At 44.0% G+C, this 16,705-nt stretch overlaps 1 long non-coding RNA gene across 1 annotated transcript in view; it reads left to right on the top strand.

Moving 5' to 3' along the window:
- The window catches only part of LOC129146079 (uncharacterized), a 55,343-nt gene extending 52,275 nt beyond the window's left edge, over positions 1-3,068 (top strand). The window contains exon 3 of the long non-coding RNA XR_008552487.1: positions 3,032-3,068. This is a non-coding gene — a long non-coding RNA (uncharacterized LOC129146079). The remainder of the gene's footprint in view (positions 1-3,031) is intronic.
- The last annotated feature ends 13,637 nt before the right edge of the window (positions 3,069-16,705 follow it).

The raw sequence follows: 16,705 nt of genomic DNA, 5'->3' as shown, positions 1-16,705 counted from the left end.
TGAAGATGGGAGACTAGGGAGGAGAGGGAGCAGGAAGGGATGCGGAGTGAGAGAAGAGGGTGGGAATGGGAAGAAGTGGAGCAGGGGCAGGAGTGAGGAGAGAGGCTGGGAAAAGTGGAAGGGAGAACAGGGAGGAGAGCAAAGGGAGGACGGAATGGGCGAGGAGGGAGGGGGGAGAGAACAGATGAGGGGAGAAGGGAGGCAAGAACAGAGTAGGGAGGGGCAGGAGCGGGTTGCGGGACAGGGAAGGGAAGGTGGGAGAGCATGGTGGAGGGGAGGGTGAAGGATAGGAAGGAGACTGGGGGAAAGGCGGGGAGATGGAGAGGGTAGGGGTGATGTGATGGGGAGAGGCAGGGGTGAGTAGGGCAGGGCAAAGATGGCAGGAGAGGGAGGACAGACAAAAGGGAGAATGGGGAAGGTGGGAGGAGGGAGAGTTAGGAACGGGAGGGTGGGGGACAGTGGAGGGAAGAGTGGCGGGGAAGGAGAGGAGGGGAAAGGAGGGAAGGTGTGAGGAGAGGGAACAGAGGAGGGGGAGGGAGAAGGGAGAACAGGGATGGGAGGGGGCAGGAAGAAGACAGGGAGGGGAAGCAGGAAGATGGCGGAGAGGAATACAGAGGGAGGGAGGGGGAGAAGGAGTGGGAGGGGAGGAGGAGCTGGGAGGTCAGATGGGAGGACGGCAGAGCAGAGGGAAGCCTGGAGGGGATGAGCGGGGTGGGAGGGAGAAGTGGGAGAAGTGAGAGGAGGGGGAGAACAGGAGGGGGACAGAGGAGGGTGTGGTGAGGGGCAGGAGGAGGCAGAGGGAGAAGGAGCTGGAAGGGGAAGAGAACCTGGGAGGGCAGGACCACAGGCGAGGGAGGGGCGGGGAGCAGGAAGGAGATGGCAGCAGGGGAGGGAAGACGGGAGCCAAATGGGAACAGATGAGGAAAACAGGGAGGTGAGGGCAAAGGGGGGGGGGTAAGAGTGTGGAAAAAATGGGGAGAGGAAAAGGGAAGATGGGAGGAAGCAGGGAAGGTGTGAGGAGAGTGGAGGAGGAGGGGCAGGAAGGGTATGAGGAGGAGGAGGGAGAGGGATGATGGGAGGATAGGGAAGTGGGGTTGGCCTAGAGGGAAGGGGTGCTGGGGATGGAAGTGGTAGGGGTGAGTAGGGAGGAGCGGGTAGGGGAGATGGGAGGAGAGGGAGAACAGAGGAGGAAGGGGGTTGAGGGGAGATGGGAGCAAGGAGGAGAGACCAGAGGAGGGGAGTAGAGGGAGGAGGGGAGAATGTGTGAGGAGAAGGAGGGAAGATGGACTCACAAGAGTGGCGGGGAGAGGGAAGGGATGATGGGGAAGGGGAGGAGAGAGAACAGAGGAGGGTCTGTTGGGGGGAGGAGAGGGGGAGCAGGAAGACAGAGGGTGGGGTGTGAAGGGGCCAAGGAAAGATAGAGACACAGGGCAGGTGTGAGGAGGAGGATGGAGAGCGAGCGTGGAGCGAGAGTGGAGGGAGAACAGAGCAGGGAGGGGATGAGGGACTGGCGGGGCTAAGAAGATGGGACATGGAGGGGGGGGAGGAGCAGAGGAATGTGGGAGCACCGGAGGGCAAGTAGGGGAAAAGGAGGGAAGATGGAGGGAAGGTGGGAGGAGAGGGTGGGGGGAGGGGGAGCAGGGAAGGAGGGGGAGCGAGAGAAGAGGGTGGGACTGGGAAGAGGTGGAGCAGGGGCAGGAGGTAGGAGAGGTAGGAGAGGCCGGAGGAAGGGAGAAAAGGGAAGATGGGAGGGGAAGGGAAGAGAGGGCAGAGGGAGGATGGAGAGTAGAGACTGGAGGGACTAAGAAGATGGGGAGAGGTGGGGAGAATGGAGGGAGGATGGGGCTGGGGAGAGTGGAAGGGAGAACAGGGAGGAGAGCAAAGGGAGGACGGAATGGGCGAGGAGGGAGGGGGAGAGAACAGATGAGGGGAGAAGGGAGGCGAGAACAGAGTAGGGAGGGGTAGGAGCGGGTTGCGGGACAGGGAAGGGAAGGTGGGAGAGCATGGTGGAGGGGAGGGTGAAGGATAGGAGGGAGACTGGGGGAAAGGCGGGGAGAGGGAGAGGGTTTGCTGAGAGGGAAGGGGTGATGTGATGGGGAGAGGCAGGGGTGAGTAGGGCAGGGCAAAGATGGCAGGAGAGGGAGGACAGACAGAGGGGAGAATAGGGAGGGGAGAAAGGGGCAGAAGGAGGGAGAAAGGGAGAGGAGAGTTAGGCAGTGGAGGGTGAGGTGTGGAGGGGGCAGGGACGGGAGGGACAGGAAGGAGCTGAAAGGGCAGGTGGGAGAAAGCAGGGAAGGTGTGAGGAGAAAGATGGGCAGGGAGGGGTGGGGGACAGGGAAGGGCAGGTGGAGGCAAGATGGGAGGTAGGGCAGGCATGGAGGGAGAGTAGGGACGGGAGGGGCTATGATGGGGGAGTTGGGGAGCATGGAGGAAAGATGGGAGGAGGGAGAGAAGGTAACAGAGGAGGGGCAGGGAGGGTGGAGAAGGGAGGTGGAGCAGGAGGAGGGAGTGAGGAGGGGGAAGGGTGGGGGGAAGAGAAGCTGGCAGGCGAGGGAGAGCAGAGGAGGGTAGGACAAGGGTAGCAGGAGAAGATGGGAGGAGGGAGAGGAGGCAGTGGAGGGTGGGGGTGTGAAGGGGGAGGACTGGGAGGGACAGGAAGGCGCTGGCAGGGCAGGTAGGATGAGGAAGATGGGGGAGAGGGCAGGACTGCAGGGAGGGGCATGGGCCTGGGAGGGGGGCGGTGAGTAGAGCCTGGAGGAGCTGAGAGAGCTGGGGAGAGTGGAGGGAAGAGAGGGTGGGCCTGAGAAGCAAAGTGAGAGGGGGGGAGCCGAGGGATGTGGGAGAAGGTGAGGAGGGCAAGCAGGGGGGAGGAGGGCAGGTGGCAGCCAGGAGGGGGAGACTCTTGCCCAGAGTCCCGTCCTTACCTGTTGGAGAGTGGGGTCCGCTGCCCGCTGGGGGGGCTGCCTTTGCTCCACTGGACGCAGGAGGCTCCTCCAAGTCCGCAGCCCCCGATGGCTCCGTGTCTCTGCAGCCCCGAGACGCCGCCTGCGGACAGAGCGAGACAGAAGAGAGGCCTGAGCAGGGCTGCTCCGGAGCGCGCACGTGGGGAGCCGGACGATGAACTAACGGCGGAGAACATGTCACCAGATCTCTGCCCAGAGCAGCGCAGTCCTCTCCGGGGCTAACACAGAGCCCTTCGCTGACCTGCACCCAGAGCTGCCCCCCGTGGGCACATCAGCTTCTTGGCAGGAAGGAGCCAGTCTTGCCTCTAGGTATCAACAGTGGCGGGACATGACATCGGGGCGACCCCGTGATCGCAGACGATCCAGGGTGGAGCATGAAGGCCAGCAAGGGGGAAGAATGCAGATCACTGATTGCTCCAAACCTCTACCAGATACGACACAACTGGGACGCATTGTATATGGTTAGAGAATTACCTATAGAAATACAAACCGTAAAAAAAAAAAAATGTGCGTTTTATTTATTTTTTGGGGGACCCTCGCCAGCGGCCAGGGATCGAACCGGCGCTGCAGAGGCTGCGGGCAGCCTCGCAGCCCAGCGCTCAACCCCTGCGCCACCAGGGGAGGCCCAAAAAATGTGCATTTTAAATGGAAACTCTCTAGCTATGTGGCTATTCCTCTTGGCTCACAAAATACTGGTTTCTTTGCTCTCTAAGGAAACAGAAGACATGAAAAATCGGATACTTCAGCAGTGACGTTCAATATTAATATTTCTCGTAAAGTTACTTTTGCTTTTAAGAATTCCCAGATGTTGACCCTGTGCACCGCTTGACTGTAACACACATGCATCCAGCTGGCAGGAGCAGAGATGCTTACTTTGTATATTAAAGACCGCCCTTCTTAACGTCCCTTCTTTGCCTGTGACCACTGTACTGCTGCTGCTTTCAAACATATTTATTCTGAATTTTTCTAAGTGTCCTTTGCAATTCTTCACAAAGGAATCAGGTGTTAAGCTGTACGACTGTATGTTTAGGCATTTCGGAATTGGTTTTCCAAAAACAGGTGTGTATCAGTGATTTGGGTATTTATGAACACACACATACACACGCTCTATGCAAGTGTGAGTGTAGATTAAAAAAATAGTGCACACACCTATCTGTGTTCACGCATCTGAGAACCTGGTTTAGAAAAAAGGAATGTTTTTGAAGTTTTGCTTTACATTTCACATAAATCATTCATCCCATCAACATCTATATTGCCAACAAATAAGACATTTGTATTCCCAGAATATATTCTTTACTGCCTTATGAGAATAAAGAAGCTCTTTTAATAAAAATATTAAATGGCTTCTAAGGATGACATTTTCATAGATACATGACAGATGTCAACTTTTAGTTATATTTTTTAATATTTAAGTTGATTTTCATATAAACCCTGAGATTTGAAAATTTATCCATCAGCCATCTAGTATGTTTTACGTTTTAACCTATTACATGATACTACATCTCAGTTTTTTTCAAATACCCCAAATCTTTCATAGCATCTTTAGTATCTGCACATATTTTAAAATATAAATGTATTGATACATACGTATATTCTCTTTCAGATTTAATAAAGGAGAACTAACGATGCATTACATTAGGTACATGTATTGATATATTTTTAAAACACTTAACCCTGAAATACTTTTAGAAAAAAAAAAAAAAACAAATGAAGCTTCTGGAAAGTTCTGTCTGCTGAACGTTTCCATCCTCTCTAGGGATCATTTCAATTTGACATATTTAGAAAGTGTACTCCTGTGACAGTGCCACAACATGAGCGATTTTATTGAAATAGAAAGCAAAGAACAAAAATATTCAATAATTATTTTATTGATGTGAAGGGAATGAATTATTCATGGATTCAAAGTATCTGTGAATAATTCTAATTACCTGCTTTTAAAGGATATGAGACCCACTGAAAGTACATTAACAATTTTGATTGAACACCTGCTATCCAGTAGTATACAGCAGACATCAGAACCGAAACCGACTCTGTGAGTGTGCGTTTCTGATTTACTTGATCATTATATACTGTGCTTTGTTGGCCTCTGATATAATGCTTTGATAGCTGTAAAAATAGATCATTCAAGGTGATCAAGCCAAATTATTCCTCACTCAAATGCATTATGCATTTTCTAACAATCTCTGTTCATCTGTGGGCCTGAAACACATTTTGAAACATTATCAAGGCTTGAGATAGGGACTCGCTCCTACACCTTTGCGCTCTCTTCAGGTACCAGCAGATTAAGCCCAATTTTAGATCACACACTGTAACCAACCAGCTGTTACAACCCAGCCATTTTGACACATCACCGAATCTACACCTGTGGTTGAATACCCACTAGTCAGTGAGCTTAGTCTTAGCCAAACTATTTCACTCAAGACCGTTGAGTGTCAAACTCAACATAGGTAACAGACGACATATCATCAGGCCGGAATTCTGGGGATCCTATTGCCTTCCTCATTTTTTTTTTTAAATCTCCCTACTTCCTTCCTAGCCCTGTGCTCTTTGCTTAATTCATTGGCATTTTCACTGGAATGTCACTGACATTAAGATCAGTCTTCTTAAAATTCATCTTTCTCTATTCTTTTCCTATTCAGGGTGGTAAATTTGGTACAACTCATACTTCTCATAAAGATCTGTTTTGTCACTCTTTCACACTGGGTAGCACTGACCAGAGAAAGGTGTCTCTAGGACTTACAAGGTCAAAAATTTCTTCTCAGACCTGATTTTGTTCTGCCTCTCTGCCTTTCTGTTCAACACTTTTTTTCTCTCAAATTCTCTGATACCATATTATTGAACGCATTTGCATCTGCCCCAAGTATCTTTGCTCTAGTCTGTACATTTGTTACTACTTTTTTTTTTTTTTAAGATTTATTTTTATTTATACATGAGCCTGGGTACAGGCCAGATGCGCGGGAAGGTGAGAGGATTCACCAGAGACAGAGCGGGGAACAGAACAGGCAGACTGATGAAATACACTGCTGAGGGGAGTAGCGGGCGAGACAGGAGAGGTCTGCTCGCCCTGTGGGTTGCTCTGAGGCCTGCGGGGATCGAACCTGCGTTGCAGAGGCTGCAGACAGCAACACAGCATGGCGCTCGACCACCTGTGCCACCACAGAGGCCCATGTTACTTCTTTTGTCTCAGGGTCCTAACTGCTCACGGTTCACTCACTGGGATTCAAGCCTTTTTCATTCAGTGCCTGACTTACATGAGTGTCCCTGAGGGTCTTCCCTGAGTCAATGTGTGAGAGATCCAGGCCATCCTCGATGCTCCTGCCCAGTCTTCACTGACTCACATTTATAGCATTTATTTCTCTGTAGTGTAATTCCCTGCTTCTCTTTCTCCCCATACCCACTACAAATGCCACTTGGCTGGAACTGTGTCATCAAAAGTTTGTTCAGGACACATGCCAGAGCAACCAACGCGCAGCTAGCCGCAAAATATGTGTTAAAGTGGTACTTAGTAGGTTTGGCGATAAAAAGAATATTAAGTGTAAACCTATAAGGAAAAAAGGACTTGGCCAAATAACAGCTTGTCTGTGCACTTGAATGGTACCAACAAATTCAGTAAAATGAATGTTGTGCCAAATTCAGATCAGGCTAACTTTTGATAAAAGAAAAGCTTACCTTTTTTTTCCCCCTGTGTTCATGGGCCTTCAATTTTCTCATAAATTATTTTGTCCATTTTTTTTAAACGTAAGTGAATCCTTGAAAGGAAACCTTGCTGTGATTTTTAGCATGACAATATGTCAGAACTATAGTGAGATTTAATGTCTAGAACTCTAGAAGGATTCTAAGTTGCCAAGCTCTGAAAATAAGGATTCAATATTTCTCTCTAGGATAAAACTATGAATGCATCTTTCTCATAATTGGTCCAAAAAAATAAAAAAGGACTTAGGATTCTAAGGATATGGAAAGTATTAGGAAGGAAACAAAAACCATCAATCGAGTTCTTCTGGTGCCTTCCAAAGTTTAGTCTGAGATGACAGGAGACCTTGAAGGAACAAGTCAGGAAATGTTTTGCTACATCTTTGGGGGAAGAGGCAAAGACTATGCTGCATTTTTCTCTTTAATGAAAAAAAAAATGCTTGGAAATGTCTATCCAATGATTCAATAATAGTGCTTCAATATCAAAAATCTAGTGCTACCATTGGGTGAACATATAAAATATTCAGACACACCAATTATCCAAAAGTACCTTCCATGTATAGCTGAAAAGGTAGCAGAATATTTGTTGATTATATTCCATATTAATATTTGTACTTTTATAACTTGATTAAATGGTTGGCAAATTTTGATGAGCTAGTGTGTTCTTTTAATATTAGCAAATGGGTATTTGGCTTATGCAATAATTTCACTGATAGCACCACTCGGGTCCATCAGTGTGGATATAGCTAAGCATTTTCTATATTTTTATGGACTTACTGAACTAAAACAGGCCTAAATTATTACTTGCTTGGCAAAATAAGGTCAAATTTAATTGTAGTCTGTCATGGGAAGCTGATGAGACTATTGTGCTTCTTTCGAAATTATTGAAATAAGGAAACCTCAGTTCCAGGCATGTGTTCTGTGACTATATGTTTCACTTTCAACCTCATCCTCATTTTACGTCACTTACAAAGAAAGTCACTATATACAAGTATTTAAGTAAATTATGACCTATCCATATATTAATATATTAAGCACATTTTATGCTGATGTCAATAAATTTTCTAGAAACAGTACACACATTAAAATAATACAAAGTATTAATTACTCTGTTTGGATGATGACCTTAAGGACTTTTTTCTTTTCAGAATTCTTTATATTTTCAATATGAACCAGTAAATAATCTATGGTTACAAAGAGCATTTCATTAATTATAAAATTAAGATATTCAATTAAGATTTGAGGGCTTGAGGGCTTGATAGGGAAAGTTGTTGTATGATTCCGATAGCCATAAAATTAATATTAACAAGATTTTTAAGAATCACTGCAGAAGTATCTTTACCCATCTTATCATGACCATTGTAATTTCCTGGAATTATAAGCTATCTCATGGATGATTTAGCCCCAAAGTTAAAATTCTCAGTCTTCAGGTTCCAAAAGAGTTAGCAATGAGAAGCAAGAAGGTCAGGAGAGTCAAGGAGATCTTTTAATGAAACTAATTAAAAAACCCAGCTAATGAGCAGAGTTCTGTTACACAAACATGGAAGAAAAGATGTTATTGCCACTCTTTCTACCTCATTCTATTTCTTTGAAGTGAATAAAAAGGTTGGAGAATGAGTTCCTTTTCACCCCACAACTCTACAATAGAACTGCAACAGCCTCTGGTTAAGAAGAGATGGATAAAATTTAATAATCAGTCACCATTGCTACAGTTTTCCTTTATCAGTCTTTACAACGAAGTGTTTGCCTTATGGAGAACTCTAAATACAAAACACTTCATTTTAAATATGTTAATTATGAAATGTTTCGTATTAAGAAAAGAACCTGTAGCAGTGATGACCGAGAGAAATACTAAACAAGTCATAGATTTGATTTCAAACTTTCTGACAGTCAGATTTATTGAAGTATTTACATTTGGAGGGTTTTTTGTATTTGTTTTTACTAAGTCTTTGAAATCTGATGTGTGTTTTACACATTTAACTTGCCCCACTTGGCTCATCATATTCTACGTACTCAGTAGCCACATGTGGCATGACTAGTACACTGGACAAAAAGTGTGATGAAATAAGTCACAGTAATGTTTCCCTTACTCTGATTTTAAATATTTTGATTCTTGGACCTCCCCTGGTGGTGCAGTGGTTGAGTGCTGGTCCGCAAAGCTGCCTGCAGCCTCTGCAGCACCAGTTCGATCCCTGGCTACCGCCGAGGTTCCCACATGGCGCAACAGACATCTCCTGCCTCACCCGCTGCTCCCCTCAGCAGTGTATTTCGTCAGTCTGCCTGTTCTGTTCCCGGCTCTGGCTCTGGTGAATCCTCTCACCCTCCTGCACTCCTGACTGTACCCAGTGCTTGTATAAATAAATCTTTAAATAAAAACAAAAAAAAATACTTTGATTCTTTAAAGACCCATGAAGCACAATATTAACACGTTACAGGTAAAGATGAAGCATGAACCACCTGCTTCTGGCAGACACAAGTTACATTTTTATCTCAGTATCCCTGAAAGTAATTGGTGCCATATCATTTCACCTGTCCTTATAATCTTTTTACAGACAAGGCTTATCGAAGTGACTTTAGATTACAACGTTTCCAGTGGGCATGTTTGTTTTAAATTTTAAGAGACGTTAGCATTGATATTTTTGTGATGCTTTCAGTAAGAATGATTTCAATTGCAGAAACGGAAAGCTCAATTCTGACTGACTACATGAGTGTGGGGCCCTGCCCTAAAATCGTTGCTAACCTAGCTTCAAGTTGAAAGCTATGGTGAGTTTATGTCGGTTCATTTTGCAGCTCACTTTTGTGAGGCCACATTTTGTTTTCTCTTCACTAAAGTCTAAAATGTTGGCTCAAGTTGAATGTGCTATTAGCTACAATCTGAGCAAACGTGGTGGTTGGGAGCAGCTGAGTCTACAACATGTGCCCTAAGTTCTGAGAGTGGAGAAAAGGTAGTTTTCCTATGACTTTCCTGGCAGCAAACGAGAACTCTTGCATAACACTGCTGCACACTGTATCTCCTCCCTCATTTGCATGATTTGTTCATATCATCTTCCTGAAAAAAAATATTGCTAAGGAGGAAGATTATACCCTTACTCCAGTGAGGCCCTTTTTTGAGATGGAGTCAGTCATTAATCTGCACTGTGATGATAGTAATTCTGAAAAGTTAACCACCATGCCCGCCATAATGCTTGCAATGAGATCTGTGTCTTCTGTTTGTCAACCACCCGCACCAAAACAGTGGTAACACCCATTCTCTAGTTACTAAACACGACAAAAGTAAACATTGTGGTCAGTTAATGCTCAGAAAAGAGACAGCATCCGTTGTCTGTGAATCTATTCTATTCTGTAATGTTGAAGCAATCAGCATTTTAGAGAATAATGGCAATTTAACAATTGGTGAGCACATGCGATTCGGTAAAAAACAAAAAAGATCATTTCAACCATGCCTATTTAGAAATATTCTTCTACATTTTTAAAATTCATTGTCTGTATCTGTATATTCATACTTCAATTTTCATGACTTCATTCATGATATTTTTACTCCTAAAACCTGTTGCCATATAATATTTTATCATAATTATACAGATGTTTGCAAAATAGGTAGAATTATCCGTTACTTAATGAAGGTTTTTCAGTTGCAAACACTATCATCTGCTTCAAAAAACACATTATTAATACTTCTTTAAGTTTCTTAACTATAGTTTTGGGCAGAATAAAAAGCTGGCCACTTAATTTTTAATTTTTCTAAAGGCTATCACCTTTTTTCTCAAGTTGCTACCTGTGATTTGCTCATCTTTCTGCCCCACCTGTTTATTTTCACATTGTAAAATTCTATTACATTTCTGGAAGGAATGAGACCTAGTGTGGAAGTACCGTGATCAGTGCAAATCTTTGTCTTTTCTACCTCTGGTAAAGAAGAGTCATGAAGAAAAGTCTTGGTGCCCAGGCATGAACTGAGTTATAGTGGCATTTCAATTTTGTGATGTGTCCTGATACTTATTTTTCAAAAGTATTAAAATTACAACAAATGTATAATAGGAAAGCCAGAAGAGCAGATCAGAGAGCAGAGACCTGTGGGCCAGTAACAAGAACCGAAAAGGCAGATTAAAAAGAGGGGGAAAAAATAAGCAAGAAATGTATAATAAAATGACTCAGATCAAGTTTCCAGGAGGTCTTGGCATGATTTCTATATTGGTCATAATCAGTGACTGAATTTGCTTGATTTGGCAACCACTAGTAGAGTCAGAACTGATTATACCCGACTTTGAAATTGGGATTTATCACACAGTTCACAATGGCAACCAGCCTGAAGGTAACGAAAGAGAAAGTGATGTGTCACTACCCATTTTTAACCTGACAGGCTTTGCAAATGAAAGTAGGAAATGATGTGATAAATACTCTGTCGTTGGGACTTTCCATCCTCTGCAACTCCAATTTACATAAAGTACTTCATTAATTAAGGCTTGATGGAAAACTTTTTTTAAAGGTGATATTCTCATCTCGTTCTCTGGTCACAAGACTTGCAGAATAGTGCTCTTAAATACCACCGAGTTGCTGTTATTCTATCAAATGATCCTTATGTAAAATATAAATTCACAGAGAATAAAATTTGGATAATGCAATTGAAAAACTCTCTGTGTCTTACTTTGAAATACATTTCCATGACGATGATAGATCCGTGAAGAAACATCTCAACGAAGCTAAATAAAGACCAGTGGAGAGTAGATGACAAGCCTTGGAACCTTCTTTTTGGCCTAAGTCTCAGTCAGGAATGTTATCCTAAGGATTTCTCAGGAGGAAGAAAGCAAATCCTGCTGTCTTTATATCCAAACTAATCTTTCTCTGTTTACCTCTTTAGCTCCCCCAGTCTACCCGATGGCAAATATACACCGTTGTGTTGCTATAGCCTCTGTTTAGACTGTACATTTTGGTACCTGATTGGCACTTCGCAGTGTCCAGATAACCAAAAACTCACCAGAATTAGGGTGAGCGCTGTCCCTGTCTTCATAAAGCACCATGAGTGCATAGTTTGGCAAAGATACAATAGCTCTGTACGCGTGAGATAACACGCTCCCCTTTTTCCAGATGAACCCAGACCTGCTCTAGGCCCCACCTGCCCCACTGCCAAGGGCACTTACATGGCACCCAGTGTGCGCCAGGCTATGTGGCAACACTCCAAGTCTTTCCCTTCTCTCTCCTTACTGCACAATGCTAGTTACTTTCTTTCTGAAACGATACATTTTTGAAGATGAAGTGTCTCTGGAGCACTCAAGTGCTCCAGGTTGACCACTGCACACACAGGCACATTTTGATTTCTTTCCTCCACCATTTTCTCCCACATTCTCTGCTCTCCCAGCCTCCATTCTACTCTCTGTGATACAGGGATAAAGGACACGTCTCTTGCCCCCCACCATCTAAGAACTCCTATCTTCATTTGCCCTCGAGGATTAACAACCTTGTTTTCTTACCTCCCCAAGAAGAAAAGAACATCCCTAAGAAGACAGCATGGAAAATGCTGACCACCAGGTGATAGCAAAGCAAGACTGCGCCAGCCTGAATCTCCTCAGTCTCCTGCTACCTGCATCACAAGGACGGGTGAGCTGACCCGCGCCCCCACTTTCCCCATCCTGCTCCTGTAACTCTGGATAAATACCCCCGCTTTCTGCCAAAGAGCAGAACCGTGACAGGACGTGCCAAAGAGAAGACAGGAGCCTGCTGCCCTCCTCAATTTGTAAACAAACTACACTTTCCTTCGCCTCAAACTCTGTTTCCATTTACTGACTAAGAGAAACTGAGACCAGCATTCAGTATCATCTTGAAGATTCTGATCCTTGAATGCCCATATTGCTGCACCCATTGTTGAACTCAACACTGCCTCCTGAGAGCCTAGCTGAAGAAAGCATTTATACCAAACACTCATAGTACTTCTCTCGTTGGTGACTTTTCCCTCTTTAAAATGCTGTTTTCAGTTTACAAAACCAACCTTAGTATTAAAAAAAAAAAAAATCCTACTTTTTTTTTTTTTTTTAAAGATTTATTTATTTATTTATACAAGCACTGGGTACAGTCAGAAGCACGGGAGGGTGAGAGAATTCACCAGAGCCAGAGCGGGGAGCAGAGCAGGCAGAAGGACCGAAGTACACTGCTGAGGGGAGCAGCGGGCGGTAGGAGAGGTCTGCGCGCCATGTGGGACCCTCGCTAGCCAGCCAGGGATCGAACCGGTGCTGCAGAGGCTGCGGGCAGCTTCGCAACCCAGCGCTCAACCGCTGCGCCACTAGGGGAGGCCCAAAAATCCTACTTTTTTTTAACTTCCTGCTGCTTTCTTTGCACTCCAAAACAGTATTGTTTTTCTTTACATGTGGGACTCAACAATTTAAAGGTGGATGTACACTAGTTAATGTGCAGGTGTGATGGTGGATCATATCATCTTACGTACAGAGTTGAAACGTGGTAAAAAGGAGATGAGGAAAAGAAGGTATGCAATAGGAGGTATAAAAAAATGATTAATCCTGGGGCCTCCCTGTTGGCACAAGGGGTTGAGACGCAACCTGTGAAGCTATCGCAGCCACTGCAGCACGAGAACGAGCCCTGTCTGGGGAGCTACCCACATGGTGCAGCAGACCTCTCCTGATTTCCCCCTGTTCCCCTCAGCAGTGTATTTCAGTCAATCTGCCTGTTCTGCTCCCTACTCTGTCTCTGGTGAGTCCTCTCACCCCCCCACACCTCTGGCCTATACCCCAGTTCTTGTATGCATCAATAAATATTAAAAAAAATCATTAATCCTGGACCTCCCCAGTGGCACAGCAGTTGAGCGCTGGGTTGCAAAGCTGCGCAGCCTCTGCAGCACCAGTTCGATACCCAGCTGCCACCCGGCCACCAGTGAGGGTCCCACATGGCGCGCAGACCTCTCCTGCCGCCCGCTGCTCCCCTCAGCAGTGTACTTCGGTCCTTCTGCCTGCTCTGCTCCCCGCTCTGGCTCTGGTGAATTCTCTCACCCTCCCGCGCTTCTGACTGTACCCAGTGCTTGTATAAATAAATCTTTAAAAAAAAAAATCATTAATCCTATGGAAAAGGCAGGAATCACATAAACTGACAAGATACCCCAGTTTCTCACACTTTATGAAGGAACCCCCTTCCTTCCTAATCCCTTAGTAATTATCTCTAATATGGAATCTCAATGTTTAATTTTATGATCTTTTTCTTTCTTTCTCTTTCATCCTGGCTGACTTCTAAAGTTTTGAAAGTTCCTCAACAGTTTCCTTCCTTGATCAAGCACTTCCAAAAAAATTTAATAATGGCCATAGTTGTCATTTTTCTTTTAAATAGAAGTAACATTGGCTTATATCATTATATGGGTTTCAGGTGTGTCACATTATCAATCAACATAGATATATACATATAGACATAGATATATTCACCAACATATATATTCACCACCAAAAGTCTAGTTTCAATTCTTTGCCATACAGTTGACCCCCTTCACCAAATCTCCCTACCCTGCTTTTCCCCTTCCCCTGGGAGCCATTATTTTGTTCTTACAGGCTAAATAGTATTTTTGTTTGATTTGTTCTGTTTCTATATGAGTAAAATCACATCGTAACTTTCTCTGGCTTGCATCACTTAGTATAATATCTGGTATGTCATGGCAAATGGCAAGATCCCATCATATTTTATACCAGAGTAGTACCCCATTGCGTATGCACACCACATCTTTATACATTCATGTGTTGGCGAACACTTAGGTGGTTTGCAATTCCTGGCTATTGTGGATACTGCTGCATTATTGGGGGGGTACATATATTTATTCAAATTAGTGTGTTTGTATTCTTTGGCTAAATACCCAAAAGTGGATCATATAGAATTTCTCTTCTTAATTTTTGCAGGACTTTCCATAATGACTATTTCTGTGAGGAATGTTTTATACACCTTTTATGATGATGTATTTTCAATTATGAAGCCAAATAGTTGGTTTATATAATAGCAAAAGCCAAAACATTAAATTAAAAAAGGATATTGTTTGGGTAGTGAATATATGTACATAACATATATATATAATGATATAACTTGTTCATTAGCAAAAATAACATTCTGTTACTAAATTGGACAAAGATTAACTAAATTCTTCTTACAAAGACAATTGTTGGGAAAAAAAACTAACCCATTTTGTTTCTGGAACTGATTTACATTCTTCCCCTCCACTGGCTTCTAAAAATTAGAGATACTAGGGCCTCCCCGGTGGTGCAGCGGTTGAGCGCTGGGTTGCAAAGCTGCCCAAGGCCTCTGCGGTGCCGGTTCCATCCCCGGCTGCTCCCCGGCCACTGGAGGAGGGTCCCACATGGCGCGCAGACCTCTCCTGCCGCCCGCTGCTCCCCTCAGCAGTGTACTTCGGTCCTTCTGCCTGCTCTGCTCCCTGCTCTGGCTCTGGTGAATTCTCTCACCCTCCCGCGCTTCTGACTATACCCAGTGCTTGTATAAATAAATAAAAATAAATCTTTAAAATAAATAAATAAATAAAAATTAGAGATACTGAAGGAGAAAGACTCCTTCCAGATGAGTCCCATACTTAATCAGACTGGTATCTTGGGGTCCTTTTGAAATGAACTTTTTTCATGATTAATTTGGCATAGAGGTAACTGCTTCATCTAAGACTTTTATTCTACTTAGTGCTATGAGTTCCTTTACCTGAAACATTATTTAGTGAGTACTGATTATTTGCTGAATAATAAGATAACGTCTCCGAAGCCCTTTATAGGATCATGGAGAAACAGGTACACAAATATGCCAGTCATATTAAGCATCGTGAATGCCACGGCATGGGAATGAATAGGGCACACTGGGAGTCCAGAGAATGGAAGTCATGGTTCTTTCCCTAATACCACTTAAGATCTTATGGGAAGATGTGGATTAGACAGATGAAAGAACAATCAGTCTCTGCATCTTTTGTGCTGAGATTACACCGTGATGCCATTACATTTATGTATCTTCATCCGAAGGCTTATGGCTAATTTCTATGCTTGGTTGACAGACAGCAAGAGCTTGCGCGTGTAACAGTGGATAAAAGCCTCGTCTTGGCCATAAACAAAACTAACCAAATACAAATTTCAAAGAAAGAAATTAAGAAAGAAACCTGCGCCTGAGAGTGGGTACAAAAGCTGCGCTCTGCAAGAATGTTAAACCCAATTTTATTTCTTTGCCAATGAATTTAAAATGAGATTCAAGAAGGACTGTAAGTGTTGAGAGGAGTGAAGCAATTTCAAGTGACAGAGTTCAAAGGAGGTGGTTATGCATTTCTAAATGGGTACTGAATCTCCTTTAGCGATATTTTGCACTTAGAAATAAAGAGGTCACTGGCGACCGCCACCTAACTTTCTGGAGAAAATGGCCTATGTAAATGGACCCTATCTTTTACCGAAAGCCACAGTCATAGTAATTCTAGGCTTCATTCACTTGACTTTCCACAAATATTTATTGAATGCCAACAGCGCAGGAGGAGCTAGGAAACAAAGCATAATGTTTCAAAGGGATCTCTATGTACTTTCTACCCCAAACACGGTATTGATACTAAATAATCTTAAACTACAGGCAAAAATAAATGGTAATGATGACTTTGGCTATAATTGGGAAAAAAAAAAAAAACAACTTAGATAAAAGAATAGCTATATAACTTCCTAAATAACTATTCTTACAGGAAATGCTGGCAAGTAGAATGTATATTTATTGACAGAGGAAATCCTAAAGGGAAGCATGTATTGTATTCAGACTCTTCAGAAGAGAGGCCACCTCCAACTGTGGCTTCCTGGACTGTTTAGTAACAATGTGAGCAGTTTATACAAACAACAACAACAAAGGCCATGGCAATAGAAGGAAATATACAGAATTAACCTAAGGTGAAGTTCTCAATGGATCGTCTCCTCTCAGATTTTTAGCAGCTGCAGTTGGGTGCTACATTTTGCTTTTATTTGCTTTCACAGTATATAGTAGAGGATCGGCAGAATAAGCATGATTACCAATATTTTACATAAATCCAGAGTTTGTACTAGTAGGACATAACGATC

The sequence above is a fragment of the Talpa occidentalis genome, unplaced genomic scaffold, assembly GCF_014898055.3.
Source record: "Talpa occidentalis isolate TD23 unplaced genomic scaffold, MPIMG_talOcc4v2.1 talOcc4.17, whole genome shotgun sequence".
Taxonomy (NCBI): Eukaryota; Metazoa; Chordata; class Mammalia; order Eulipotyphla; family Talpidae; genus Talpa; species Talpa occidentalis.
This window is presented reverse-complemented; position numbering and strand designations above follow the sequence as displayed.